The sequence below is a fragment of the Salvelinus alpinus genome, chromosome 24, assembly GCF_045679555.1.
Source record: "Salvelinus alpinus chromosome 24, SLU_Salpinus.1, whole genome shotgun sequence".
Taxonomy (NCBI): Eukaryota; Metazoa; Chordata; class Actinopteri; order Salmoniformes; family Salmonidae; genus Salvelinus; species Salvelinus alpinus.
Window position 1 is genome coordinate 48,345,410 of NC_092109.1, and position 27,078 is coordinate 48,372,487.

At 41.0% G+C, this 27,078-nt stretch overlaps 16 non-coding genes across 16 annotated transcripts; all 16 read left to right on the forward strand.

Annotated features, from left to right (window-relative positions):
• The first annotated feature begins 45 nt into the window (after positions 1–45).
• trnas-gcu (transfer RNA serine (anticodon GCU)) lies at positions 46–127 on the forward strand. The gene has a single exon. It is a non-coding gene; the product is annotated as a tRNA-Ser (tRNA).
• A 478-nt stretch (positions 128–605) lies between these two features.
• On the forward strand, positions 606–687 carry trnas-gcu (transfer RNA serine (anticodon GCU)). Its single transcript has one exon. It is a non-coding gene; the product is annotated as a tRNA-Ser (tRNA).
• A 478-nt stretch (positions 688–1,165) lies between these two features.
• On the forward strand, positions 1,166–1,247 carry trnas-gcu (transfer RNA serine (anticodon GCU)). Its single transcript has one exon. It is a non-coding gene; the product is annotated as a tRNA-Ser (tRNA).
• A 477-nt stretch (positions 1,248–1,724) lies between these two features.
• Positions 1,725–1,806, forward strand: trnas-gcu (transfer RNA serine (anticodon GCU)). Its single transcript has one exon. It is a non-coding gene; the product is annotated as a tRNA-Ser (tRNA).
• A 479-nt stretch (positions 1,807–2,285) lies between these two features.
• On the forward strand, positions 2,286–2,367 carry trnas-gcu (transfer RNA serine (anticodon GCU)). The gene has a single exon. It is a non-coding gene; the product is annotated as a tRNA-Ser (tRNA).
• A 477-nt stretch (positions 2,368–2,844) lies between these two features.
• On the forward strand, positions 2,845–2,926 carry trnas-gcu (transfer RNA serine (anticodon GCU)). The gene has a single exon. It is a non-coding gene; the product is annotated as a tRNA-Ser (tRNA).
• Positions 2,927–3,403: 477 nt separating this feature from the next.
• On the forward strand, positions 3,404–3,485 carry trnas-gcu (transfer RNA serine (anticodon GCU)). Its single transcript has one exon. It is a non-coding gene; the product is annotated as a tRNA-Ser (tRNA).
• Positions 3,486–3,963: 478 nt separating this feature from the next.
• On the forward strand, positions 3,964–4,045 carry trnas-gcu (transfer RNA serine (anticodon GCU)). Its single transcript has one exon. It is a non-coding gene; the product is annotated as a tRNA-Ser (tRNA).
• A 477-nt stretch (positions 4,046–4,522) lies between these two features.
• On the forward strand, positions 4,523–4,604 carry trnas-gcu (transfer RNA serine (anticodon GCU)). Its single transcript has one exon. It is a non-coding gene; the product is annotated as a tRNA-Ser (tRNA).
• Positions 4,605–5,081: 477 nt separating this feature from the next.
• On the forward strand, positions 5,082–5,163 carry trnas-gcu (transfer RNA serine (anticodon GCU)). The gene has a single exon. It is a non-coding gene; the product is annotated as a tRNA-Ser (tRNA).
• A 691-nt stretch (positions 5,164–5,854) lies between these two features.
• On the forward strand, positions 5,855–5,937 carry trnas-gcu (transfer RNA serine (anticodon GCU)). Its single transcript has one exon. It is a non-coding gene; the product is annotated as a tRNA-Ser (tRNA).
• A 477-nt stretch (positions 5,938–6,414) lies between these two features.
• On the forward strand, positions 6,415–6,496 carry trnas-gcu (transfer RNA serine (anticodon GCU)). The gene has a single exon. It is a non-coding gene; the product is annotated as a tRNA-Ser (tRNA).
• A 477-nt stretch (positions 6,497–6,973) lies between these two features.
• On the forward strand, positions 6,974–7,055 carry trnas-gcu (transfer RNA serine (anticodon GCU)). The gene has a single exon. It is a non-coding gene; the product is annotated as a tRNA-Ser (tRNA).
• A 477-nt stretch (positions 7,056–7,532) lies between these two features.
• Positions 7,533–7,614, forward strand: trnas-gcu (transfer RNA serine (anticodon GCU)). Its single transcript has one exon. It is a non-coding gene; the product is annotated as a tRNA-Ser (tRNA).
• Positions 7,615–8,092: 478 nt separating this feature from the next.
• trnas-gcu (transfer RNA serine (anticodon GCU)) lies at positions 8,093–8,174 on the forward strand. The gene has a single exon. It is a non-coding gene; the product is annotated as a tRNA-Ser (tRNA).
• Positions 8,175–8,652: 478 nt separating this feature from the next.
• trnas-gcu (transfer RNA serine (anticodon GCU)) lies at positions 8,653–8,734 on the forward strand. Its single transcript has one exon. It is a non-coding gene; the product is annotated as a tRNA-Ser (tRNA).
• Positions 8,735–27,078: the final 18,344 nt, after the last annotated feature.

Below are 27,078 nucleotides of genomic sequence, written 5' to 3' on the forward strand. Positions count from 1 at the left end.
CAGCAACTACAGTTTGTGGGGGCAACTGCCACAAGCAGGCATAAGGATGAGGTGGCCGAGTGGTTAAGGCGATGGACTGCTAATCCATTGTGCTATGCACGCATGGGTTCGAATCCCATCCTCATCGTGCACACTGAATAACTGTGCATTTTTATGGCATTGGAAGATTTTGACTCTCGCAAACACTGATAAGATGGCCCACTGCCACCGCGAAAGCACAGGACTTGGTATCTGACTGGTGAAGCCGATGAACTACATGTGTGGATTGGAACACAAACATCTTCGCAAAACAGATGTTTTTTCTTCTCTTGCATGGCCCCACATGAATATAGAATACCTACACAATCCTAGAGCAAACTGATAAGATTCAGGTATTGAAGAATAGCTTTACCAAGGGCAACCTCAACGGTGGGATTTGAACCGACACCTCCCCACACTTAATCAAGCACTGTAGACCACTCGGCCTGACAACACATTTGTTAAATGTCTCGATGGGATCGACACATGGCCCTGCAATTGCTATGCTTAACTTTCATTGATTTCAATCAAGGGTTTAAATACAGCAACTACAGTTTGTGGGGGCTACTGCCACAAGCAGAAAAAAGGATGAGGTGGCCGAGTGGTTAAGGCGATGGACTGCTAATCCATTGTGCTATGCACTCATGGGTTCGAATCCCATCCTCATCGTACACACAAAAAAACATTGGTTTTGTATGGCATTGGAAGATTTTGACTCTCGCAAACACTGATAGGATGGCCCACTGCCACCGCGAAAGCACAGGACTTGGTATCTGAGTGGTGAAGCCGATGAACTACATGTGTGGATTTGAACACAAACATCTTCGCAAAACAGATGTTTTTTCTTCTCTTGCATGGCCCCACATGAATATAGAATCCCTACACAATCCTAGAGCAAACTGATAAGATTCAGGTGTTGAAGAATAGCTTTACCAAGGGCAACCTCAACGGTGTGATTTGAACCGACACCTCCCCACACTTAATCAAGCACTGTAGACCACTCTGCCTGACAACACATTTGTTAAATGTCTCGATGGGATCGACACATGGCCCTGCAATTGCTATGCTTAACTTTCATTGATTTCAATCAAGGGTTTAAATACAGCAACTACAGTTTGTGGGGGCAACTGCCACAAGCAGGAAAAAGGATGAGGTGGCCGAGTGGTTAAGGCGATGGACTGCTAATCCATTGTGCTATGCACGCATGGGTTCGAATCCCATCCTCATCGTGCGCACTGAATAACTGTGCATATTTATGGCATTGGAAGATTTTGACTCTCGCAAACACTGATAAGATGGCCCACTGCCACCGCGAAAGCACAGGACTTGGTATCTGAGTGGTGAAGCCGATGAACTACATGTGTGGATTGGAACACAAACATCTTCGCAAAACAGATGTTTTTTCTTCTCTTGCATGGCCCCACATGAATATAGAATCCCTGCACAATCCTAGAGCGACTGATAAGATTCAGGAATTGAAGAATAGCTTTACCAAGGGCAACCTCAACGGTGGGATTTGAACCGAAACCTCCCCACACTTAATCAAGCACTGTAGACCACTCGGCCTGACAACACATTTGTTAAATGTCTCGATGGGATCGACACATGGCCCTGCAATTACTATGCTTATCTCTCTTTGATTTCAATCAAGGTTTAAAATACAGCAACTACAGTTTGTGGGGGCAACTGCCACAAACAGGAATAAGGATGAGGTGGCCGAGTGGTTAAGGCGATGGACTGCTAATCCATTGTGCTATGCACTCATGGGTTCGAATCCCATCCTCATCGTGCACACAAAAAAAACATATGTTTTGTATGGCATTGGAAGATTTTGACTCTCGCAAACACTGATAAGATGGCCCACTGCCACCGCGAAAGCACAGGACTTGGTATCTGAGTGGTGAAGCCGATGAACTACATGTGTGGATTGGAACACAAACATCTTCGCAAAACAGATGTTTTTTCTTCTCTTGCATGGCCCCACATGAATATAGAATACCTACACAATCCTAGAGCAAACTGATAAGATTCAGGTATTGAAGAATAGCTTTACCAAGGGCAACCTCAACGGTGGGATTTGAACCGACACCTTCCCACACTTAATCAAGCACTGTAGACCACTCGGCCTGACAACACATTTGTTAAATGTCTCGATGGGATCGACACATGGCCCTGCAATTGCTATGCTTAACTTTCATTGATTTCAATCAAGGGTTTAAATACAGCAACTACAGTTTGTGGGGGCAACTGCCACAAGCAGAAAAAAGGATGAGGTGGCCGAGTGGTTAAGGCGATGGACTGCTAATCCATTGTGCTATGCACTCATGGGTTCGAGTCCCATCCTCATCGTACACACTAAAAAACATTGGTTTTGTATGGCATTGGAAGATTTTGACTCTCGCAAACACTGATAGGATGGCCCACTGCCACCGCGAAAGCACAGGACTTGGTATCTGAGTGGTGAAGCCGATGAACTACATGTGTGGATTTGAACACAAACATCTTCGCAAAACAGATGTTTTTTCTTCTCTTGCATGGCCCCACATGAATATAGAATCCCTGCACAATCCTAGAGCGACTGATAAGATATAGGTATTGAAGAATAGCTTTACCAAGGGCAATCTCAACGGTGGGATTTGAACCGACACCTCCCCACACTTAATCAAGCACTGTAGACCACTCTGCCTGACAACACATTTGTTAAATGTCTCGATGGGATCGACACATGGCCCTGCAATTACTATGCTTATCTCTCTTTGATTTCAATCAAGGTTTAAAATACAGCAACTACAGTTTGTGGGGGCAACTGCCACAACCAGGCATAAGGATGAGGTGGCCGAGTGGTTAAGGCGATGGACTGCTAATCCATTGTGCTATGCACTCATGGGTTCGAATCCCATCCTCATCGTGCACACAAAAAAACATTGGTTTTGTATGGCATTGGAAGATTTTGACTCTCGCAAACACTGATAAGATGGCCCACTGCCACCGCGAAAGCACAGGACTTGGTATCTGAGTGGTGAAGCCGATGAACTACATGTGTGGATTGGAACACAAACATCTTCGCAAAACAGATGTTTTTTCTTCTCTTGCATGGCCCCACATGAATATAGAATCCCTGCACAATCCTAGAGCGACTGATAAGATTCAGGTATTGAAGAATAGGCTTACCAAGGGCAACCTCAACGGTGGGATTTGAACCGACACCTCCCCACACTTAATCAAGCACTGTAGACCACTCGGCCTGACAACATATTTGTTAAATGTCTCGATGGGATCGACACATGGCCCCGCCATTGCTATGCCTAACTTTCATTGATTTCAATCAAGGGTTTACATACAGCAACTACAGTTTGTGGGGGCAACTGCCACAAGCAGGAAAAAGGATGAGGTGGCCGAGTGTTTAAGGCGATGGACTGCTAATCCATTGTGCTATGCACGCATGGGTTCGAATCCCATCCTCATCGTGCACACTGAATAACTGTGCAGTTTTATGGCATTGGAAGATTTTGACTCTCGCAAACACTGATAAGATGGCCCACTGCCACCGCGAAAGCACAGGACTTGGTATCTGACTGGTGAAGCCGATGAACTACATGTGTGGATTGGAACACAAACATCTTCGCAAAACATATGTTTTTTCTTCTCTTGCATGGCCCCACATGAATATAGAATACCTACACAATCCTAGAGCAAACTGATAAGATTCAGGTATTGAAGAATAGCTTTACCAAGGGCAACCTCAACGGTGGGATTTGAACCGACACCTCCCCACACTTAATCAAGCACTGTAGACCACTCGGCCTGACAACATATTTGTTAAATGTCTCGATGGGATCGACACATGGCCCCGCCATTGCTATGCCTAACTTTCATTGATTTCAATCAAGGGTTTACATACAGCAACTACAGTTTGTGGGGGCAACTGCCACAAGCAGGAACAAGGATGAGGTGGCCGAGTGGTTAAGGCGATGGACTGCTAATCCATTGTTCTATGCACTCATGGGTTCGAGTCCCAACCTCATCGTACACACAAAAAAACATTGGTTTTGTATGGTATTGGAAGATTTTGACTCTCGCAAACACTGATAGGATGGCCCACTGCCAACGCGAAAGCACAGGACTTGGTATCTGAGTGGTGAAGCCGATGAACTACATGTGTGGATTTGAACACAAACATCTTCGCAAAACAGATGTTTTTTCTTCTCTTGCATGGCCCCACATGAATATAGAATCCCTGCACAATCCTAGAGCGACTGATAAGATATAGGTATTGAGGAATAGCTTTACCAAGGGCAATCTCAACGGTGGGATTTGAACCGACACCTCCCCACACTTAATCAAGCACTGTAGACCACTCTGCCTGACAACACATTTGTTAAATGTCTCGATGGGATCGACACATGGCCCTGCAATTACTATGCTTATCTCTCTTTGATTTCAATCAAGGTTTAAAATACAGCAACTACAGTTTGTGGGGGCAACTGCCACAAGCAGGCATAAGGATGAGGTGGCCGAGTGGTTAAGGCGATGGACTGCTAATCCATTGTGCTATGCACTCATGGGTTAGAATCCCATCCTCATCGTGCACACAAAAAAACATTGGTTTTGTATGGCATTGGAAGATTTTGACTCTCGCAAACACTGATAAGATGGCCCACTGCCACCGCGAAAGCACAGGACTTGGTATCTGAGTGGTGAAGCCGATGAACTACATGTGTGGATTGGAACACAAACATCTTCGCAAAACAGATGTTTTTTCTTCTCTTGCATGGCCCCACATGAATATAGAATCCCTGCACAATCCTAGAGCGACTGATAAGATATAGGTATTGAAGAATAGCTTTACCAAGGGCAATCTCAACGGTGGGATTTGAACCGACACCTCCCCACACTTAATCAAGCACTGTAGACCACTCTGCCTGACAACACATTTGTTAAATGTCTCGATGGGATCGACACATGGCCCTGCAATTACTATGCTTATCTCTCTTTGATTTCAATCAAGGTTTAAAATACAGCAACTACAGTTTGTGGGGGCAACTGCCACAACCAGGCATAAGGATGAGGTGGCCGAGTGGTTAAGGCGATGGACTGCTAATCCATTGTGCTATGCACTCATGGGTTTGAATCCCATCCTCATCGTGCACACAAAAAAACATAGGTTTTGTATGGCATTGGAAGATTTTGACTCTCGCAAACACTGATAAGATGGCCCACTGCCACCGCGAAAGCACAGGACTTGGTATCTGAGTGGTGAAGCCGATGAACTACATGTGTGGATTGGAACACAAACATCTTCGCAAAACAGATGTTTTTTCTTCTCTTGCATGGCCCCACATGAATATAGAATACCTACACAATCCTAGAGCAAACTGATAAGATTCAGGAATTGAAGAATAGCTTTACCAAGGGCAACCTCAACAGTGGGATTTGAACCGAAACCTCCCCACACTTAATCAAGCACTGTAGACCACTCTGCCTGACAACACATTTGTTAAATGTCTATGTATTTAGACATGGCCCTGCAATTACTATGCTTATCTCTCTTTGATTTCAATCAAGGTTTTAAATACAGCAACTACAGTTTGTGGGGGCAACTGCAACAACCAGGCATAAGGATGAGGTGGCCGAGTGGTTAAGGCGATGGACTGCTAATCCATTGTGCTATAATCAAGCACTGTAGACCACTCGGCCTGACAACACATTTGTTAAATGTCTCGATGGGATCGACACATGGCCCTGCAATTGCTATGCTTAACTTTCATTGATTTCAATCAAGGGTTTAAATACAGCAACTACAGTTTGTGGGGGCAACTGCCACAAGCAGAAAAAAGGTTGAGGTGGCCGAGTGGTTAAGGCGATGGACTGCTAATCCATTGTGCTATGCACTCATGGGTGCGAGTCCCATCCTCATCGTACACACAAAAAAACATTGGTTTTGTATGGTATTGGAAGATTTTGACTCTCGCAAACACTGATAAGATGGCCCACTGCCACCGCGAAAGCACAGGACTTGGTATCTGACTGGTGAAGCCGATGAACTACATGTGTGGATTGGAACACAAACATCTTCGCAAAACAGATGTTTTTTCTTCTCTTGCATGGCCCCACATGAATATAGAATCCCTGCACAATCCTAGAGCGACTGATAAGATATAGGTATTGAGGAATAGCTTTACCAAGGGCAATCTCAACAGTGGGATTTGAACCGACTCCTCCCCACACTTAATCAAGCACTGTAGACCACTCTGCCTGACAACACATTTGTTAAATGTCTCGATGGGATCGACACATGGCCCTGCAATTGCTATGCTTAACTTTCATTGATGTCAATCAAGGGTTTAAATACAGCAACTACAGTTTGTGGGGGCAACTGCCACAGGCAGAAAAAAGGATGAGGTGGCCGAGTGGTTAAGGCGATGGACTGCTAATCCATTTTGCTATGCACGCATGGGTTCGAATCCCATCCTCATCGTGCACACTGAATAACTGTGCATTTTTATGGCATTGGAAGATTTTGACTCTCGCAAACACTGATAGGATGGCCCACTGCCACCGCGAAAGCACAGGACTTGGTATCTGAGTGGTGAAGCCGATGAACTACATGTGTGGATTGGAACACAAACATCTTCGCAAAACAGATGTTTTTTCTTCTCTTGCATGGCCCCACATGAATATAGAATCCCTGCACAATCCTAGAGCGACTGATAAGATTCAGGAATTGAAGAATAGCTTTACCAAGGGCAACCTCAACAGTGGGATTTGAACCGAAACCTCCCCACACTTAATCAAGCACTGTAGACCACTCGGCCTGACAACATATTTGTTAAATGTCTCGATGGGATCGACACATGGCCCCGCCATTGCTATGCCTAACTTTCATTGATTTCAATCAAGGGTTTACATACAGCAACTACAGTTTGTGGGGGCAACTGCCACAAGCAGGAAATAGGATGAGGTGGCCGAGTGGTTAAGGCGATGGACTGCTAATCCATTGTGCTCTGCATGCAAGGGTTCGAGTCCCATCCTCATCGTACACACAAAAAAACATTGGTTTTGTATGGTATTGGAAGATTTTGACTCTCGCAAACACTGATAGGATGGCCCACTGCCACCGCGAAAGCACAGGACTTGGTATCTGAGTGGTGAAGCCGATGAACTACATGTGTGGATTTGAACACAAACATCTTCGCAAAACAGATGTTTTTTCTTCTCTTGCATGGCCCCACATGAATATAGAATCCCTACACAATCCTAGAGCGACTGATAAGATATAGGTATTGAAGAATAGCTTTACCAAGGGCAATCTCAACGGTGGGATTTGAACCGACACCTCCCCACACTTAATCAAGCACTGTAGACCACTCTGCCTGACAACACATTTGTTAAATGTCTCGATGGGATCGACACATGGCCCTGCAATTACTATGCTTATCTCTCTTTGATTTCAATCAAGGTTTAAAATACAGCAACTACAGTTTGTGGGGGCAACTGCCACAAGCAGGCATAAGGATGAGGTGGCTGAGTGGTTAAGGCGATGGACTGCTAATCCATTGTGCTATGCACTCATGGGTTAGAATCCCATCTTCATCGTGCACACAAAAAAACATTGGTTTTGTATGGCATTGGAAGATTTTGACTCTCGCAAACACTGATAAGATGGCCCACTGCCACCGCGAAAGCACAGGACTTGGTATCTGAGTGGTGAAGCAGATGAACTACATGTGTGGATTGGAACACAAACATCTTCGCAAAACAGATGTTTTGTCTTCTCTTGCATGGCCCCACATGAATACAGAATCCCTGCACAATCCTAGAGCAAACTGATAAGATTCAGGTATTGAAGAATAGGTTTACCAAGGGCAACCTCAACGGTGGGATTTGAACCGACACCTCCACACACTTAATCAAGCACTGTAGACCACTCGGCCTGACCACACATCTGTTAAATGTCTCGATGGGATCGACACATGGCCCTGCAATTGCTATGCTTAACTTTCATTGATTTTAATCAAGGGTTTAAATACAGCAACTACAGTTTGTGGGGGCAACTGCCACAAGAAGGAACAAGGATGAGTTGGCCGAGTGGTTAAGGCGATGGACTGCTAATCCATTGTGCTATACACTCATGGGTTCGAATCCCATCCTCATCGTGCGCACAAAAAAGCTTTGTTTTTTTATGGCATTGGAAGATTTTGACTCTCGCAAACACTGATACGATGGCCCACTGCCACCGCGAAAGCACAGGACTTGGTATCTGAGTGGTGAAGCCGATGAACTACATGTGTGAATTGGAACACAAACATCTTCGCAAAACAGATGTTTTTTCTTCTCTTGCATGGCCCCACATGAATATAGAATACCTACACAATCCTAGAGCAAACTGATAAGATTCAGGTATTGAAGAATAGCTTTACCAAGGGCAACCTCAACGGTGGGATTTGAACCGACACCTCCCCACACTTAATCAAGCACTGTAGACCACTCGGCCTGACCACACATCTGTTAAATGTCTCGATGGGATCGACACATGGCCTTGCAATTGCTATGCTTAACTTTCATTGATTTTAATCAAGGGTTTAAATACAGCAACTACAGTTTGTGGGGGCAACTGCCACAAGAAGGATCAAGGATGAGTTGGCCGAGTGGTTAAGGCGATGGACTGCTAATCCATTGTGCTATACACTCATGGGTTCGAATCCCATCCTCATCGTGCGCACAAAAAAGCTTTGTTTTTTTATGGCATTGGAAGATTTTGACTCTCGCAAACACTGATACGATGGCCCACTGCCACCGCGAAAGCACAGGACTTGGTATCTGAGTGGTGAAGCCGATGAACTACATGTGTGGATTGGAACACAAACATCTTCGCAAAACAGATGTTTTTTCTTCTCCTGCATGGCCCCACATGAATATAGAATCCCTGCACAATCCTAGAGCAAACTGATAAGATTCAGGTATTGAAGAATAGCTTTGCCAAGGGCAACCTCAACGGTGGAATTTGAACCGACACCTCCCCACACTTAATCAAGCACTGTAGACCACTCTGCCTGACAACACATTTGTTAAATGTCTCGATGGGATCGACACATGGCCCCGCCATTGCTATGCCTAACTTTCATTGATTTCAATCAAGGGTTTACATACAGTATAAACAGTTTGTGGAGGCAACTGGCAACTGCCACAAGAAGGAAAAAGGATTAGGTGGCCGAGTGGTTAACTTCTTTGGGCTGCAGGGGCAGTATTGAGTAGCCTGGATAAAAGGTGCTCATTTCAAACGGCCTCGTACTCAATTCTTGCTCGTACAATATGCATTTATTATTACTATTGGAATGAAAACACTCTCTAGTTTCTAAAACCGTTTGAATTATATCTGTGAGTAAAACAGAACTCATTTTGCAGCAAACTTCCTGACAGGAAGTGGAAAATCTGAAATCGATGCTCTGTTCTAGGGCCTGCCTATAAATGTGCTTGATATGTATTAGTATACATGCACTTCATACGCCTTCCACTAGATGTCAACAGGCAGTGAGAGAAGAAATGGAGTGTATAACTTGATCTGAGGTGGAATAAGAGCTCTTGGCATGACGTGACACCAATTTCCTGTTTTCTGGAAGGCGCGAGAAGTACCCGGGTATTGCCTTCTGAAGAGCTGTCGTTATAGACGGCTAATATCTCCGGCTTTGATTTTATTTGATAAATGTGACAATATCATCGTAAAGTATGTTTTTTCAATATAGTTTTATTCGATTATTGAAATTTTTTCGGGACGTTAGGCGTGTTGCGTTGTCTGCGTTTGTTCACGAAGGAGAGCTTCGCTCCACTTTGCTAGCTTTCCGTGCTAATTGACTGGAGAAGAGGACATTCTAAAACCAAACAGTGATTGTTCCCGACAAAGGACCCCTTGTACAACATTCTGATGGAAGATCATCAAAAGTAGGACCCATTTTATGATGTTATTTCATATATCTGTCGAACATGTGTACTATTAGTTTGCGCCCAGATTTTGGGCACTCTCTCGCTATAACGTAAGCTGGATGTCGTAATGAAGTTATTTTTAGAATTCTAACACGGCGATTGCATTAAGAACTAGTGTATCTATCATTTCCTATACAACATGTATTTTTTAGTAACGTTTATGAATAGTTATTTGGTCAGAATAGGTGAGTGTCATAAAAATATCCGGACATTCTGGGAAAAAGATGCTACGTTAGCACAATGTATAACCACTGATTTCAGCTCTAAATATGCACATTTTCGAACAAAACATAAGTGTATGTATAACCTGATGTTATAGGACTGTCATCTGATGAAGCTTATCAAGGTTAGTCAAAAATTATATATCTTTTGCTGGTTTGTTACGATCGCTAACGTTTGCTGCTTGTAAATGGCTTGTGTTTCTGGCTATTGTGGTAAGCTAATATAATGCTATATTGTGTTTTCGCTGTAAAACACTTAAAGAATTGGAAATATTGGCTGGATTCACAAGATGTTTGTCTTTAATTTGCTGTACACCATGTATTTTTCAGAAATGTTTTATGATGAGTATTTAGGTATTTCAATTTGGTCTCTGTAATTGTTCTAGCTGCTTCGGTGCTATTTCCGATTGTAGCTGCAATGTTAACCTGTCTAGGATGAGAGTGGCGCTAGCGGCACTCCCCCCCCACCCCCACTGAAAAACCAGTGCCGCGAAATTCAAAAACAATATTTTTTTTAAATATTTAACTTTCACACATTAAAGTCCAATACAGCTAATGAAAGACACAGATCTTGTGAATCCAGTCAACATGTCCGATTTTTAAAATGTTTTACAGGGAAGACACAATATGTAAAGATGTACATCTATTACCTAAAAACACATTAGCATAATCCACCATCTTTTATTTGTCCACCAACACCAGTAGCTATCACCAATTCGGCTAAACTAAGATATTTATAGCCCCTAACCAAGAAAAAAACTAATCAGATGACAGTCTGATAACATATTTATGGTATGGGATAGGTTTTGTTAGAAAAAAGTGCATATTTCAGGTAGATGGCATAGGTTACAATTGCACCCACCGTCACAAATGGAATAGAAAAACTACTTAGAGCAACGTGTTTACCTACTTACTAATCATCAAACATTTCGTAAAAATACACAGCATACACGAATCGAAAGACACAGATCCTGTGAATACAGACAATATTTCAGATTTTCTAAGTGTCTTACAGCGAAAACACAATAAATCGTTATATTAGCATAGCACATAGCACATAGCAGCCCAGCATTGATTCTAGCCAAAGTGAGCGATAAAAGTAAACATCGCCAAAATATATTAATTTTTTCACTAACCTTCTCAGAATTCTTCAGATGACACTCCTGTAACATCATATTACACAATCCATATAGAGTTTGATCGAAAATGTTTATATTTAGCCACCAAAATCATGGTTAGACAATGTGAAATGTAGCTCAGCTGGTCAGAAAAAGTCTGTGCGCCACTTAGACAGTGATCTACTCTTATACATAAATACTCATAAACGTGACTAAAAAATATAGGGTGGACAGGGATTGATAGACAATTTAATTCTTAATACAATCGCGGAATTACATTTTTTAAATTATCCTTACTTTTCAATACAGCTTGCGCCAAGCGAAGCTACGTCAAAAAACATGGCGTCCGAAGCCACTAACACTTTTCGACAGAAACACGATTTATCATAATAAAAATGTCCTACTTTGAGCTGTTCTTCCATCGGTATCTTGGGCAAAGGATCCTTTCTTGGGTCCAATCGTCTTTTGGTGGAAAGCTGTCCTCTTGCCATGTGGAAATGCCAACTGCGTTCGGGATGAACTGGAAGCGTGCCCAGCAATTCACAGCGTTTCAGAAATAAATGTCCCAAAATCGCACTAAACGGATATAAATTGCTATAAAACGCTTTAAATTAACTACCTTATGATGTTTTTAACTCCCATAACGAGTAGAAACATGACCCGAGTAATATTACTCCCTCCACTAATGCTTGGAACAGGTGCGGGTCGGTGTCCTCTATGCGCATGACGCAGCTCCAAAAGAGTGATTAGCCTCAGGGTTTTTTAATTTATAGTGCCTGTGAACGCGCAATCGACCCGATTCAAATCGTCATCACGTAAAGACATCCAGGGGAAGACGTAAGCAGTGTCCGTATAGTCATAGCAATAACAGTGCCCTTTTAACTGACTCCAGAACAGTGGCCAAAATTTCTGGAATCTGACTCCATGTCAGGGAAATTGCTGTAGAATGGGCTCTGTTCCACTTAGAGACAAAATTTCAACTCCTATAGAAACTATAGACTGTTTTCTATCCAATAATAATAATAATATGCATATTGTACGATCAAGAACTTTGTGGGAAGCCGTTTCAAAAAATTACACGATTAGCATAAATAGCCACAACAGCGCCCTCATCCCCAACAGGTTAAACTATGATTTATACCTCAAATATGCACATTTTTCGAACAAAACATAGATTTATTGTATAACTTGTTATAAGACTGTCATCTGATGAAGTTGTTTCTTGGTTAGTTTGGTTGGTTCTTGGTTAGTTAGGTTGGTTTTGTGCAAACTACCTGTGCTGTGAAAAATGTCTGCTTTTTTGTATTTGGTGGTGAGCTAACATAAATATACGTGGTGTTTTCGCTGTAAAACATTTAAAAAATCGGACATGTTGGCTGGATTCACAAGATGTGTATCTTTCATTTGCAGTATTGGACTTGATAATGTGTGAAAGTTAAATATTTCAAAAAAATATCTTATGAATTTCGCGCCCTGCACTTGGACGGGCTGTTGTCATAAGTGTACCGGCACCGCCCTGCAGCCATAACAGCTTAAGGCAATGGACTGCTAATCCATTGTGCTATGCACGCATGGGTTCGAATCCCATCCTCATCGTGCGCACAAAAAAACTTTGGTTTTGTATGGCATTGGAAGATTTTGACTCTCGCAAACACTGATAAGATGGCCCACTGCCACCGCGAAAGCACAGGACTTGGTATCTGAGTGGTGAAGCCGATGAACTACATGTGTGGATTGGAATACAAACATCTTCGCAAAACAGTTGTTTTTTCTGCTCTTGCATGGCCCCACATGAATATAGAATCCCTGCACAATCCTAGAGCAAACTGATAAGATTCAGGTATTGAAGAATAGCTTTACCAAGGGCAACCTCAACGGTGGGATTTGAACCGACACCTCCCCACACTTAATCAAGCACTGTAGACCACTCGGCCTGACAACACATTTGTTAAATGTCTCGATGGGATCGACACATGGCTCTGCCATTGCTATGCCTAACTTAAATCTATTTCAATCAAGGGTTTACATACAGCAACTACAGTTTGTGGGGGCAACTGCCACAAGCAGGCTACAGGATGAGGTGGCCGAGTGGTTAAGGCGATGGGCTGCTAATCCATACAGCAACTACAGTTTGTGCTGGTCGGAAATAAAATAATTGAGACAGTAGATCTAGCTGGTCTGTCATAATATAATAGAGACAGTAAATCTAGCTGGTTCTTCGTTGTATAATTGAGGCAGAAGATCTAACCTGATCTGTCTTAAAATAATAAAGACAGTAGATGTAGCTGGTCTTTCATAATATAGTAGAGGCAGTAGATCTAGCAAGTCTGTCGTAATATAATTGAGACAGTAGATGTAGCTGGTATGTCGTAATAAAATAGAAATAATAGATCTAGCTGGTCTGTCATAATATACTAGAGACAGTAAATCTAACTGGTCTTTCGTATTATAATTGAGACAGTAGATCTAGCTGGTCTGTCATAATATAATAAATACAGTAGATCTAGCTGGTCTCTCGTAATATAATAGAGACAGTAGATGTAGCTGGACTGTCATATTATAATAAATATTATATATCTAGCTGGTCTGTCATAATAAAGTAATATAATCATAATATAATTGAGACAGAATAAATATATCTGGTCTGTCATATTATAAATGAGACAGTAGATCTAGCAGGTCTATCATAATATATTAGAGACTGTAGATGTAGCTGGTCTGTCATACTATAGTAGAGACAGTAGATCTAGCTGGTCTGTCATAATATACTAGAGACAGTAAATCTAGCTGGTCTTTCATAATATAATTGAGACAGTAGATCTAGCTGGTCTGCCATAATATAATTGAGACAGTAGATCTAGCTGGTCTGTCATATTATAAAAGAGGCAGTAGATCTAGCTGGTCGGTCATAATATGTGACAGTAAATCTAGCTGGTCTTTTGTAGGATAATTGAGAGAGTAGATCTAGCAGGTATATCATAATATATTAGAGAATGTAGATGTAGTTGGTATGTCATAATATAGTAGAGGCAGTAGATGTAGCAGGTCTGTCATAATATAGTACAGACAGTAGATCTAGCTAGTCTGCCAAAATATAATAGAGACAGTAGATCTAGCTGGTATGTCGTAATATAATAGAGACAATAGATATACAGTGGGGAGAACAAGTATTTGATACACTGCCGATTTTGCAGGTTTTCCTACTTACAAAGCATGTAGAGGTCTGTCATTTTTATCATAGGTACACTTCAACTATGAGAGACGGAATCTAAAACAAAAATCCAGAAAATCACATTGTATGATTTTTAAATAATTAATTTGCATTTTATTGCATGACATAAGTATTTGATCACCTACCAACCAGTAAGAATTCCGGCTCTCACAGACCTGTTAGTTTTTCTTTAAGAAGCCCTCCTGTTCTCCACTCATTACCTGTATTAACTGCACCTGTTTGAACTCGTTACCTGTATAAAAGACACCTGTCCACACACTCAATCAAACAGATTCCAACCTCTCCACAATGGCCAAGACCAGAGAGCTGTGTAAGGACATCAGGGATAAAATTGTAGACCTGCACAAGGCTGGGATGGGATACAGGACAATAGGCAAGCAGCTTGGTGAGAAGGAAACAACTGTTGGCGCAATTATTAGAAAATGGAAGAAGTTCAAGATGACGGTCAATCACCCTCGGTCTGGGGCTCCATGCAAGATTTCACCTCGTGGGGCATTAATGATCATGAGGAAGGTGAGGGATCAGCCCAGAACTACACGGCAGGACCTGGTCAATGACCTGAAGAGAGCTGGGACCACAGTCTCAAAGAAAACCATTAGTAACACACTACGCCGTCATGGATTAAAATCCTGCAGCGCACGCAAGGTCCCCCTGCTTAAGCCAGTGCATGTCCAGGCCCGTCTGAAGTTTGCCAATGACCATCTGGATGATCCAGAGGAGGAATGGGAGAAGGTCATGTGGTCTGATGAGACAAAAATAGAGCTTTTTGGTCTAACTCCACTCGCCGTGTTTGGAGGAAGAAGAAGTATGAGTACAACCCCAAGAACACCATCCCAACCGTGAAGCATGGAGGTGGAAACATCATTCTTTGGGGATGCTTTTCTGCAAAGGGGACAGGACGACTGCACCGTATTGAGGGGAGGATGGATGGGGCCATGTATCGCGAGATCTTGGCCAACAACCTCCTTCCCTCAGTAAGAGCATTGAAGATGGGTCGTGGCTGGGTCTTCCAGCATGACAACGACACGAAGCACACAGCCATGGCAACTAAGGAGTGGCTCCGTAAGAAGCATCTCAAGGTCCTGGAGTGGCCTAGCCAGTCTCCAGACCTGAACCCAATAGAAAATCTTTGGAGGGAGCTGAAAGTCCGTATTGCCCAGCGACAGCCCCGAAACCTGAAGGATCTGGAGAAGATCTGTAGGGAGGAGTGGGCCAAAATCCCTGCTGCAGTGTGTGCAAACCTAGTCAAGAACTACAGGAAACGTATGATCTCTGTAATTGCAAACAAAGGTTTCTGTACTGTAGTAGTAACATAAGACAGCTGAACATTAAAGTAGCGAGCCACATGTTCACGTTGATCATGAGACTGTGGTAATGGAGATATACTAGGGGACGTTCTGGCCCTCTTGTTTTCTCCATTGTGCTGACGGACTGATCAGACACATGGGCACTTGTAAAACAGTTGGACACACTGAACTTGTGGTCTGCACATTCCACTGGAGGCACACATACCAGAGAGGCGCTTAAAGGCAATTGGACACTAGACATATGGTCTGACCATTCTATTACAAACATACATGTCAGACAGAGAGGCGCTTAAAGGCAATTGGACACTAGACATATGGTCTGACCATTCTATTACAAACATACATGTCAGACAGAGAGGCGCTTAAAGGCAATTGCACACACTAGGGATAGGGGAGACTAGAACAAAGAGTGCATTGATTTGGTGGTGAAGGGAAGGGGCATGGGGTCTGTTGACACACTGGGATAGAGGGTCCGGCCACCATTATAAACTAATTGAAAGCAGATGGTGGTGAATGACTTCATAAGGGATGGACAATACTATGTGGATATAAATATAAAGGACTGGACTTCTGAGTGTGTGTTCCGCGGGGTGTGTTCCGCGGGGACATGCCAGTTGGCTGTACAGTTGTAATAAAGAGCATGTTTGAATTTACAAGTTCTGATAAGCGTTGTATTTGAAATGATTTTCCACGACATATTTGGCGAGCTGAGCCAGGAGGGACAGGGACTGAGGAATGGCGTTCAGGGCTGGAGATAGTTTCTTTGGACAATCTGGCAAACAAGGGTGGCCGCCCAACTAGACGGTAAGCAAGTTCTTACAATAGTTGAAATGTTTGTGTAAGATTGCTTCAGAGATACTGTCTCAGCGAGAGGAGCGCCACGTAAGTCTCTCTTTCAAATTTCCTAAAATGAAACCAGTAAATACAAAAGAACTTTTAAATTCAATGAATTTGCATGTATGTGTAATTTGGGGAATTGTATTAAATATAAATGTATGCGCATGTATAGAGACTGAGTGAATAGGTGCTGTGAACTTTGCTTGTGTTAGATGTAGAGTGGGCATGCATGCGCTCGTTCAGATCAGACCGTTCGAATGTGTAGCTTAAATGATGCGGTTGTTTGCGCATCTGGCTGAGATGGCTGGTTATAATAAGGGACAGCTCATACGGTCAAAACAGATAATGTAGGTAGAAAATCCTGTGATACCTCTTCAATAAAATTAGTAGAAGGAATGCTTGGACAGGTTACTTATGAATAACGGCTCTAAAGATAACAGAGAACTGCATAAATAAGTAGTTAGGAAGCCACGATACCGCTCTTTAAAAAAGGAACATTTTTGAAGAGGTCCGCTTGGGTGGGATATTCACGTCACGGCAGAAGGGTCTGTTGGTGAATATTTAGTAGTTAAATAAATATTTCATGGTTACCGCCCCAGAACGGGGGACTGAACGGATGAATATTTAGAAGGCAGGAAGAACGTTAGCCCGATTGTGCGGCGTTCAAATGCAAAAGAAATCCTGCGAATAAAAAACCGCTCTGTCTAGCTAACAGGGTTTTGTAATTCAGTAGGTCACGCCACAATACTACTCTAATAATAGAAGAAAAGATCAGTATTGGGGGGGTGAATAGGATATGAAGACAAGCTGATCCGATTAGACAGTAGTCTCGTCATATTGTAGAAATCTTAGCAGTCTAGGCTTATGTAGGTGGAAGTGAATTAAGTCAATAAAGACAGACTAAGTTGTTTTGAGGTAAAAACAAAGGGATTGAATGAACAGGTGAAAAATAAAAAGGATGAATGAGAATGTTGTAAGAAATGAGTGGATCTGTGTAAAAATAGAACATTAGGAAGGAAAGACAAGTTGTGTGTGTGTAGGCAGAACGTCCAGGAGAGGGAGCGCGCAGCTCTCCTGTGACAGAGTAGAGTTGATGATGGGTGCCGTTAACTGCTATTAGGCAGAGGGAAAGAAGTTAAGAAACATCGAAGTAAAATAAGTTATAAGCAAGGATAAAAACACTGATGTGATAAAATGGTAAGAGACCGCGGTAAGAATAACTAAAAGGTGTCAAAACAAATAATAAATAAAAATACTTAAAAAGGCGTTAACCGAATAGTATAATACGAATAGGAAGTGGGTAACAAAAGAGAAAACAGAATCGCCAATAAACTGAAATTGTACTATAACGTTAAAACGAATCTAAGTTGGTTAAGATAAATAGTGGAATCCAGGACACATTAAGAATTCGCGTACGGTGAAACAAAGAAAGAGGACAAAACAGGCCGTCAGACACTCTGTGTCTACAGAAGCTACGGTCTAAAAAATAGTCTGAAGGGCAGAGAGGGGTATAAAAAATACTGAGGCTTGACTCACTAGTAAATTGACCATAGGATCAAACAATAAGAATATAGAGAAGAGATAAGAAAGTATAGACAAAATAAATAAATAAAGGTAAAAGTAAGACGTTAGATAGAGATCTTAACGGAGCGGGCAGTGGACCTGTGTGGCTCAGTTGGTAGAGCATGGTGCTTGCAACGCCTGGGTTGAGTGTTCAATTCCCACGGGGGGACCAGGATGAATATGTATGAACTTTCCAATTTGTAAGTCGCTCTGGATAAGAGAGTCTGCTAAATGACTTAAATGTAATGTAAATGTAATCATAAAATTGATTAGAGCTATAAGAATAGAATAAACCAAACGGATAAAATGAATTAATAATGATATCTGTAAAGGGAAAAACACAGTGATATTTGAAGTACTGTACTAGAATAAGACATTAAGTCTTCTGTAGTATTCAGAAATAATGTCTGTACTATAAAGAGTAGGCTTTGATAAGAGAAATTAAGTGATGTGACAAATGAATTACTAATTGGAAAGGAGATTAGCTCTACCTCGGAAAAATAATAAATAAAAGGTGTATGGGAGTATTTAGGAAAAATAAATAAATGAATAAATAGTGGCATGAAAACAAAAATGATTGTTTCTCCCTAGCATAGAGGGTTTTTAAAAAGCCATGGAGTCACTGAAAGACGCGCACATCAGTTCTACCGACTTCGGATTGAATATGAAAAAACTGGATAATGGGGGACGCCATTACCCGGTAACATTCTATCTTCAGAAAATACATTACTATAAAAGACAAATGTGGTTCCACTCGTCCTCGCAGACGTGCGGGTGATTAGTAGAACTATTGACAATATCTAAAAACAAATAAGAAAATAGCTCCCTGTTTTGAATATGGATATAGCGGGTTATGGGGAAAATTAGTGTAAGGTGACACTAGAACTTAGTGTGGTAGCAGGAAATGCCAATATACGAGAGTTTATTTCCTTGTCAAAATAACAAACAACTAATCGGTTTGAGGTTAGTGTGAATGGAATTTTTACTTGGCGGTGTATGGTCTCTGAGCGAACAATGAGTGGTTCATAGAGATTACAGTTTATATGTGGTCAAGAAGAAGTATTAGATCACGTTTGACTTGACATATAGTAGAGTACAGATGGAATTTTAATTGTTAGACATTCTATACCGTCATTCTCTGAAAAATGTTAAGATGTTTATGGAATAAAAACTATTTGCAGATTAAAAGCTGACGTTGTGAAATTAACGATATGTATACTTTCTTTTCCAGGAAAAAAAAAGGGTTTAATCTTCTCTGGTCAAAATATCATTGGAGTCTGCATTACTGTGGAAAGCAGTTAATTAAAGTCAGACGCTTTAAAAATAAAAATATCTGGATAAGGCTAATAAATAGAGTTCTGGATAAGTGAGTCCAGTCCCTGTGTGCTATTGGCTATGGTTTACTAGTAAGTGCACCATGTACTGGGAATGAATATACATTAGTAGATTTATTGGAAGGGCTTTTTCCACTTCAGTTTCAATTTGGGTATGCAGAATGATGGAATTATTTTTTGAAAAATGTATTTAAGTTGTTCCTAAAGAAAGGGGAGTGGAAACATTTTAATGGTGTCAAAATGCCCTGATTCCTAAGAATTTCCTGTGAAAGACTGATCACCTTTTACTAGAAATTGTTGGAACAGGTGGGATTTAATTTTTAAATGATTAAAAGACACAAGACTCTATTCAAAATGTATAATTACTTTGAAAATCTATTATGTCCCTGGGAAAATTATGAAGAGTTGTACCCTTAAATTGAATAAGTTATTCGGAATAGGTTTATTTTTGTTTTTTTGATATAACATGTGCTCATAGGTAAAATTATCAGTTCCTTGGGGTTATGGTCTTTGGGTAAATACACAAATGTGCTTTGTTCATTCTGCATATAAAAAGTGATGTAAGTTACTCCAAAGGGTTTATTGGAGTGTGGGTTTCTGTGAGGGTTTTGTTGATAAATACATCATCTGTAATTCATCTGAGAGATCACCAGTAGAATAAGGGAGTTGTCATAAAAGGTGACGTCAGAATGCTTTAAGGCATGGGAGAGAATATCACCACAAGTGGGTGTGGAGCTCATACCCACCCTAATCGACTGAATAGTGAGGGACAACTGTGTCTGATGACCTGTGAACTGTATCAAATAATAGACATGTTGAAATGATATGGGCCAGGGTGAATTATGAATTAAAGGAATTGGGGTATTGAACTTTTATTACCAGGCCACTCATGAGAGAAAAACTGAGACAAAAAGGCTATTGGGAAAATAGATAATACTGGTAATAAAAGTGTTTAGTATAAATGTTAATTATTAAAGGGATGATGTGTATTGAATTGATCAGGTCAAATTTGAGTTAAAGTAAACACTAAGGATTGTTATCCTGAATATTGGGTTGGAAAATGTATATATAAAAAAAAAAAATAACTGTTTAGTTATTTAGATATAGCACTGTTTAAATTTAATAGGCCTAGGGCCGCTCTGGAATCTAATCCTGGGACAAGGAGGTTGACAAAACTTCCAGAATATTTGATTAAAGGTTTTTTGTTTCTTTTGTTTTATAATGTCATTGGAATTGTAATGATAAATTGTATTGTTTGATTGAATATAAAGGTAGTCTGTTGTGCGATGATACCCAAGAATGTAGAAGAAAGAGACCAATAATAACGTGGGCATAGCATGACACGGATGGACGTTTTCTCCAGGTTTAATTACATTACAAATAGTGGTAATTTATTGCAAATGTGTAATTATTATAATTTTTTTTTTTTTCTTCTCTTTTTCTCGTTTGGTCAATTTCTTTTTGTTTTGAGGAACATAAGGTTGTGTATATGTTCCTGAGGTGGGACTGATACTGATATAAATGATATATAAATTGACTTAAGGATGTTTTAAGTATGTATCAAACAATGGCAGTTATGGGTTAGGGGACTCATAAAAGAAGGTAATGGTAGTGAAGGGGTGTTATTTCTAGAAACTATGTATAAAAATAGAGATAATTCACAGAAAAGGAAAGACAGCTGGCTGTGTAAAATATAGGGACAATTCAAAAGTTAATAGAACAATCACATATCTAAAGATATGGTAAAAAGAATAAGTGGTGGCATTTTGAACATTAGAGCAAAAGTTTAAGAAACTTATGACTTAGTTTTGTTAGGATTGGATATTAATCCAACTGGAAGACGCTTGAATGATTATATGTTATTTTACAGCAGTTGCTGTAGGGACAATCATTTGACTATCATTATGAATATTTCTGTGGCAGGAGGCCAGGTATTTGAGGCAGAATGTTTACATAGGGCTGTTATTAAAAATTAAGATTTAGTGATCTTGCTATAAGAAGGAAGTCTGTTGTCAGGGAATAACCCATGTGTTAGTGTGTATGTTCTCAGGAAGAAAAAAAAAACAGCCAGAAATGGAAGGGCTTGGGCTGCATTCTGGAGACTGAGTGTACATCAAGATACACCAGGCTGGTGGTATACTTCTTACAACACTGCAGTGGTAAAGTTCTTCATGTTTCTCTTTGGTGGGTGCATAAATCTCACGAGAAGTGAGGTCCAGCTGAATAATGGGTGAGCTTGAAAACACCATGACAGAGGACGTGGAATCAGAGAGAGAGAGAGAGAGAGATTAGATTCCACTATAGACATACTGGGTTGAGTTTGGGGGCTACTTTAGACATACTGGGTTGAGTTTGGGGGTTATTTGTTTCATTTTTTAATACATCATGTGAAAAAGAATAGATGATAGGATATTATACTCTAAACAAACATGTTAAAGGGATTGATATGAAAGCATAAACAGTGTTGAATTAATTCAAGAAGAGATAATGTTAATTGTAGGTTATGCACATGATTATCAGTTAAAATGGAGCAGATGGGAAACTAAGTAAAAATTGACATGATTTGGGAACACCTCTCAGAACCTGGGGCCGAAAGGGGAAGACTGGGTGGAAGCATGAGGAAGCTTTTTAGGGCTTTTATTTTTGTGGAGTCCAGCAGAAAAGTATCCTGGAGGCATAGAGTCAGGTAAAGAGAGAGTGGGAATTGTCATGGTCTCAGATTTCAGTTTGCATGAATATATTTATGCATAACACATAACATTGTCAATGCTGTTATGTTTTGTCTGTTGTTTTCCAAGTCTTATGTTTAGGAAAACAGAAGGAGAGGGGTTCGCCAGCTTCAGCTGGAATGTCAGTTTGTTGTGTGATGAGTGATGGAAGTAAGAGGATGTATGGTGTAATCATAGAACAGAGGCCATAAGTCTCTAAGTATGAATGCCTCACAGAAAGAAGGCAGAAACCTGAACCAGGACGAGAGGTTCCGCGTCTGATGATCCAAGGGGACCAGAAGGACCTCTTCCAGTGATACCAGGAGATCTAGTCCACGTTCGAGTGTTCCGGAGGAAGTGGGATCAACCAAGAAGAGAAGGACCCTATGAGGTGGCCAAAGCAACAAGAACGGCCGTCAAAGTGAAAGGAAGCCAGACGTGGTACCATCTGAACCACTGCAGCTGAGTCCCAACAGAGAGAAGGATACAACCACATAGAGATGAGGACACAGAGGATGCTGATTCACCAGGAGGGAGCCCGGAGGGAGCAGGAGCAGCGGAAACGATTGAGACGCCAGGGAGGAGCCAAGAAAACAGCAAATGAAGTGAAAGCCAAAATACGACAAGTGCACTGACTAATGCACCCATAAGAGGAGGAGAGGCCTCACAAGGAACAGAATGAGAAGATCTTTTCCCTAAAAATTGAAACCATCCAGATGGAAGTTAAGTCCGGCCTGAGGAGGGAGCCTCAGGTGAAGAAAGAGGAGGAAAAGTCCCGCAAGCTGAGGAAAATGGGGATTTCCCCACAATTGACTTTCAAACTTTTGAATGGTCTCCTTTACAGACAATTGATGTTGGAACAACAAAAGAATAATGACATTGACATAACAGAAGTAACAGTGAATGCTAGTATAGAAACAACAGACTAATGCACAATCAAGATGTATGGTGGAAGCTGGAAGAGTAGAAAGGAATCAGCCGAACAATCCAAAAAGACTGACAAGGTTTGAATCTCTGTTCCACCTCAACTTATAACAGAAGCTGGAGAACTGAAGTCTATCTCAATCATAAGGATCAAACCCTTACCGGAGATGGCACTCTGTGGATGGACACATCACCAAACAAAGGGACAAGTCGTTTGGGATCCGAAAGGATGTGACCTGACATTAATCAAAGAAAAAGACGAGAGGGTGCTCCTCATGAATCAGATTGAACCAGTTGAAGGTGAAGAATTAATAGTTGAAATAACAAGAACAACAGTGACCGAAGGGAGTAGCACCATGGTCATTAAGATTGATCCTACCCCTGCACCTGAACAGGAAGAGCCTGTGACAACAACAAGGGTGGCGGCTGCTGTGACGACCACAGTAGCTACCACTAAGATGACATCAACCTCCCTTACCAAGCAGATCACTGTACCCACAAAGCAACCTGAGACATCAGAGTCAGGAGAGTTTTTTACTGACATTTGGAACTTTCTGATAAACTCTAATGATCTACCTCAAGATAAGAACATTGAAAAAGCGACAGAATTAGATATATTAGAACCACTCAAGGACAGCACACGAGAAGAAGTAGTGAAGAACGAGTGGTACAAATGGGCTAAGTATATGGCAAACAAACACAGAATGGACAATTGTATTTTGTGTAGAAAATCACATTTGTCTGATCTTTTAATAGTTTCTGAACTGTCATCATTTAAAAACTGTGTAAGTTGGAAAAAGGACCATTGTACCAATAGAAAGTATTCTATTCCCTTGTGTGACATAGAATATAGGATTGCTCTGGGTAAGCACTAGGGGTAAAACTATGTTGAATAAGACCATGTTGGGAGACAATGATTGTGATGCCTATAACATTAGGACTGAATTAACTGTACCTCAATTAGACAGAGGTACCGTGATTGAAGGAAAATATGAATGTTTTTACAGACACCACACCGAAGGAATTGATGTAGGAAACACCACAGTAGAAGTGATACTATTTGGGTGTTAGAGAATGTGGGAGTTCGTAAAAGTAATGATAAAGGGTTGATTATGAATAGAAAAGGGTTGTGTGGTCACATAACTCAGGTTGCACCGTCTCTCACTATGCTAAAGAATCAAGACAGAGGTATTGCGGATAATTTCTGGATGTGTGGAAAAAACAAATTGTTGAATGTATTGCCTAATGAATGGATTGGTCTTTGTGTCTTAGTAAGAGCAATTCAACAGGTTACCATTATTAAATCACCCCACGATGACTATGTTAATTCTAGAGTTAAAAGGAAGTATGAGGAAGACCCTGAGGTATACCTTGATGCAATTGGCCAGCCTAGAGGTGTACCTCGAGAGTTCAAGGCAAGAGATGAAGTTAAATCAGGATTTGAATCTATGTTTTTGTGGATGACACCAAATAAAAATTTAGAGTGGATTAATTATATATATTATAACCAACAGATGTTCATTAACTATACTGATTCGGCTCCAACGGCGTTGGGGGAACAGGTACAGGCTACCAGTAAAATGACTTGGCGAAATAGACAGGCTCTCCATTGGCTCTTAGCGGAGAAGGGTGGAGTTTGTGTCATGTTTGGGGATGACTGTTGCACCTTTATTCCCAATATTGCTATGGACAAACTCAAAGGATTATGAGCAGAAGTAAAGGCTAATACTGGTTTAGACTCCCTTGTATGGGATTGGTTAGTCCTAGCGTTAGGAAAGTGGGGAGCCATGTTTGCTAGGATGGCCATCGTGTTGGAAGGAGGGTTATTGACTCTGGGTATTGTAGTTTGTTGTGTTATACCCCTGGTAAAGTTAATTGTGGTTCAGACAACAGTTAAACAGATGTCTGTAATGAGAGATGACTCTCCTGTGGTGATTAATTTTGTACCGGGAAGCCCAGGCAATTATACCAATAAGTATGGAAAGCCTTGCAATGCGGTTGGAGGACCTCTTGACTGCCCCTTTGGTAACCCTAACTGTCTCTATGAAGTGATTGGGGGGGTTGGTCATGCGTGTCACGATTTTCGTAAGGATGATTTCCATGTATATGTTCAATTACCCAGTTCAGATATATGTTTACTTATACATGTCCACAAAAAGTGTCATTTGCGTCACTATTGCAAGTGGTGTACAAAAATTCATGAGGATGGTCATAACCATCACCCAGAACCTTTTTTCTGTGCCAAGTGTTAAAGAGGAGATTGTCTTATTTGTAAGGATGAGGACTGTGCTCCTAGATAATGGGGTTTTAGCATTTTTTATTTTGCCTGATGCTTTGTGTTCTTTGTATGTTTCTTTGAATTTTTTGATATATATCGATGAACATATATATATTTTCTTTTCCTTTCAATTAGTTTTGCCTTCTAAAATTAGGTTCATTTTACAAACACATGTTAGGTAACAGAGGGTATTCCGGTTACAAGTGTCTATGGACCATGTCTTTAATCATTTCACAAAGGTTGGTAGGTGTCTGCAAGGGAGGATATTGTTGAAATGTTTGGTCTAGTTAGGTTTTCTTTAATGTTTCTGATTGGATCTTTTACTCTTATGAATATTGGAGATGTTTGGTCTAGTTGGTTTATATGCTTCACTTTGTTTTTATTTTTTGTATTTTCTTGTTTATCATAGGTCTTTTCATTTACTATCCCAAAGTCTTATTTGTATCATTTATGTGGCTTAATAGCCCCAGAGGGGGGATTGTAGTAGTAACATAAGACAGCTGAACATTAAAGTAGCGAGCCACATGTTCACGTTGATCATTTTTACATTTAAGTCATTTAGCAGACGCTCTTATCCAGAGCGACTTACAAGACTGTGGTAATGGAGATATACTAGGGGACGTTCTGGCCCTCTTGTTTTCTCCATTGTGCTGACGGACTGATCAGACACATGGGCACTTGAAACAGTTGGACACACTGGACTTGTGGTCTGCACATTCCACTGGAGGCACACATACCAGAGAGGCGCTTAAAGGCAATTGGACACTAGACATATGGTCTGACCATTCTATTACAAACATACATGTCAGACAGAGAGGCGCTTAAAGGCAATTGGACACTAGACATATGGTCTGACCATTCTATTACAAACATACATGTCAGACAGAGAGGCGCTTAAAGGCAATTGCACACACTAGGGATAGGGGAGACTAGAACAAAGAGTGCATTGATTTGGTGGTGAAGGGAAGGGGCATGGGGTCTGTTGACACACTGGGATAGAGGGTCCGGCCACCATTATAAACTAATTGAAAGCAGATGGTGGTGAATGACTTCATAAGGGATGGACAATACTATGTGGATATAAATATAAAGGACTGGACTTCTGAGTGTGTGTTCCGCGGGGTGTGTTCCGCGGGGACATGCCAGTTGGCTGTACAGTTGTAATAAAGAGCATGTTTGAATTTACAAGTTCTGATAAGCGTTGTATTTGAAATGATTTTCCACGACAGTACCAAATATTAAGTTCTGCTTTTCTGATGTATCAAATACTTATGTCATGCAATAAAATGCAAATTAATTAGAAAAATCATACAATGTGATTTTCTGGATTTTTGTTTTAGATTCCGTCTCTCATAGTTGAAGTGTACCTATGATAAAAATTACAGACCTCTACATGCTTTGTAAGTAGGAAAACCTGCAAAATCGGCAGTGTATCAAATACTTGTTCTCCCCACTGTAGCTGGTCTGTCGTAATATAATAAATACAGTACATGTAGCTGGTCTGTCATACTATAATAGAGATATTAGATCTAGCTGGCCTGTCATAATATAGTAGAG